Raw genomic sequence first — 3,335 nt, forward strand, 5'->3', positions numbered from 1 at the left:
ATGTAAAAGGAGAAGAAGAAGAGGGGGAGAAAAAAAAAGGAGGTCAGGCTGAGCCCGGCGGGATACAGGGCAGCTGCTCCCAGACCAGTTTCCCCCCATCACACCTACTGCAGCTCCAGTTCTAAAGGCATTTGGTTGGCGGAGTAATTAATAGGAAATAATGATGTTGCCTTAGGTGCCGCATCACCTCCGAGGACGACGTGTTGACTGCATTATTAATCTCCTTACTGTAAATGACACATTGATGCTGATACTTATTTAAATTCATGTGAGAGAGGTGCTCAACTGAACTAATAGGTGAAGCCATAGAAGAAAAATTACACAACTTAATTAATTAAAATACCACAAAAGGGGTGAGCTCTTGCTTGTAAGCTTTTTATTTTAATTGTGAGTTTTTTCCTCTGTTTTAAAATGTTAAATTATAAAGTATAAATCGTAACCTATTATTGACATGTTTCATATCAGAAACCAAGGTTATGCCTCATTTCTCCATAATAATATTTAAAAAAACAAAACAAAAAAACTCAAACCCTGGGAACTACTGCAGATATTGTAATCGCGCCATAATGCACTTGTCTGCCCAATTAGCTGAAACAATTACTGCAACTTTGACTTTAATTACGTCTCAATTTGAAGCCTCGCTGCTGGTCTATAATTCAGTGATTAAAACCCTCTTTTGCTTCAGTGCCTTTAGGGCAGCGCATGATTAGGACCTGTCAGCTGCTGGAGTGAACGGAGCCAGCCATGCGTGTTGTGCAACATGACCCGCTGTTGTTAAACCTTGTCAACATATTAACCTGAATTCCCCAGTCATTATGAACAGAATTGGCTACATATGAAGAAAAAAAATGTACACATATGTATGTGTAATTGAAAAAGAAAACAAAAGAAGGGCGGTATTTTTCTCTAACCAGGGACGTGACGTCACGAGTGTCCCAAGGCCTGTTTTATGAAAATAAAAAGAATGAAAAGTAGCGCACGCTGGCTACGACTTGGGCACACAGAATCAAAGTATATCGTATAGTATTTTGTTAGCTATATGTCGACTTTAGACCGCAGATGATTATCCGGTGAATTGCATTCAGTTTCATTATGCTGGTAAAAGTAGTCGCTAAAATCAAGAGTCATTGGAAATGTGATCATTATATGTAGACAAACAAAAAATAAAGAGGTTTGACAAGAGGAGAAAGACTGCTTTGGGAGGGCAAAAAGGTTCATCTGAAGCACATTTGATCCTTGTCAAAATATATTGATTCATGTTCTTTCAAGAGACAGTTGATGTCTTCCTTAATTTCTGACTGGCCATCTGGACTGACTGATGAAAGCTGACTCTTGTTTTCTTTGTAGGTGAAGAGCTAATGTGTCAGAAAGTCAATAACTATGGAAAATGATTAATACCTGTAAATACAAAGATTTGGCAAATTTCCTTTTGAGGCCATTCACAAAGCCCAAAAAACATGGGTATTCCAATGCTCATGCTTAACATAACCCATATTTATATTGCATAGAGTAGGTGAGATTTGGAGAAGTTTGCAGGAGTGTCCAGGCAGCTGCAGTGGATGCAGACTGGGGCATAGGTTTTATGAATCTCCCCTCAGCCACAATCAGTGCAAGTGAGTTTCCTTTGGTGTATCCAGGGGTGAATAATTTATAGGAGGATAAAAGCATTTGTGGTTGAGAGCTAGACAGTCAGACAGTAGAAGGAGGCTGGCTGGGAATCACCCGCCTTCCTCCCCAGCACCCCCACCCCCACATATCAACCCCTACACATCCACCCAAACCCAGCTCACCCCCTCTGCCACGTGGTGGCCTTGCACGATACCTCCTCGGACGGCTGCTTGAAGTGCAAATCTGTGTTCCAACTTGTTCCCGGTGCCTGTCAGCATGTTTTCCTCTTGTCAGCAGCGATTGAGTGTGGGCCCGTGTCACCCTTGTACCGCCGCTGTAACAGGATCATTGACAGGCCAGTGACACTGCCCAACCAGATAATGGAAACCTATTGATTTTTCTTCTCCTTTTTTTCCTTTTTTCTTTTTTTTACACAGACAATATGTGGCACTTCTAAATAACTGTCCAAAGGAACAGGTCACGATCAATGCTCCTGACCTTTGATTCACTGCTGCCACAGACACTGAAAAAATATATATATTTATTTATAAAAGCATAGCTAATAAAAAAGTCCTTCTGGTTGATGCATACTCTTTTGGGATACTGCCGTACGCATCATAAAAATTGAAGTAATTGAAGGTTTTTTTATGCTGCCCCTGATTTTGATTTGCTAAATTGACAGAAACTGTTACCTCTGAATTAAATGCGTGTTTCGCTCTTTGTACGGGGTTAGCGCTTGCGGTTTTAATGGTGAAATCTCCAGAGAGGAGGCCCCTTTGATACCCATGGAAATGATAAGCATGCATTGGCTGCCTACCATTGGACCCAGTTGGCAGATGGCGAGCAGGTCCTGCAACAACACATTTCTTTTTGTCAGCCTTGTCCCCCTCTCTTGCTCTCTCTCTCTTTCTCTCTCCAGCCAGTGGGATAATGAAAAGCCCAATTCTGGTCATGGCTAACTCAATCTCATTATAATCTCTCCTTTTTTTTTATTCATTCAGCCCCTTGGGATGCTGTCTGCCAGCGATGTGGCTTTCAACCTCCAGAGAGAACATCTTTTGAAACAGCCAGGAGACCTAATGAAGTCACAGAGTGGCACAATTATTTCCCAAAGAAGGAGTATTAATGTACTTCAAAATTCCCTCCAGAGAAGCATGATGACAATTGGTTTGTACAGCTTTGATCGCTGCTTTAAATACTGCCCAAGATAAACTGCAGGGTTAGCCCCCTTTGCCACTGGTAAGTAGAAAACCCAGAAGTGGCTCTCAAGCATTAGAAACATCAAATACCCAGCCAGTTCTGCTGCAAAACACTGGAGTTTAAAATAGCACATAGCCCTAATATTACTTTCTGTTGGGAATAATGGTGCAAAATGACACTGAAATGTGCATCTTTCACCCAACTGAATTGCAACAAATTTTGTTAAACATAACAAATAAAATCAGGTTGTGTGTTGTGGGGAAGGGGCTGATTCATTATCACATAAGACACCTTTAGACAGCTGAAAGCGGCAACTCCAGCTGCTGCTGCTAAAAGTTGCATCTGTGCTCTGTAATCAAAGAGACGTTTCTTTGAAATTAGAATGATGACGTTTTTGTCAAAAAAAAATTGCTGTGGTGTTTGAGGTTGTTTACGCCACCACTTTCAGGGCAGATTAAACAGATTAATACATGATAAACACCAATCAACCTTAAACTCTACTCCATTAAATCCACTACAAATTCATA

The sequence above is a fragment of the Astatotilapia calliptera genome, chromosome 23 (genome assembly GCF_900246225.1).
Source record: "Astatotilapia calliptera chromosome 23, fAstCal1.2, whole genome shotgun sequence".
Classification (NCBI taxonomy): Eukaryota; Metazoa; Chordata; class Actinopteri; order Cichliformes; family Cichlidae; genus Astatotilapia; species Astatotilapia calliptera.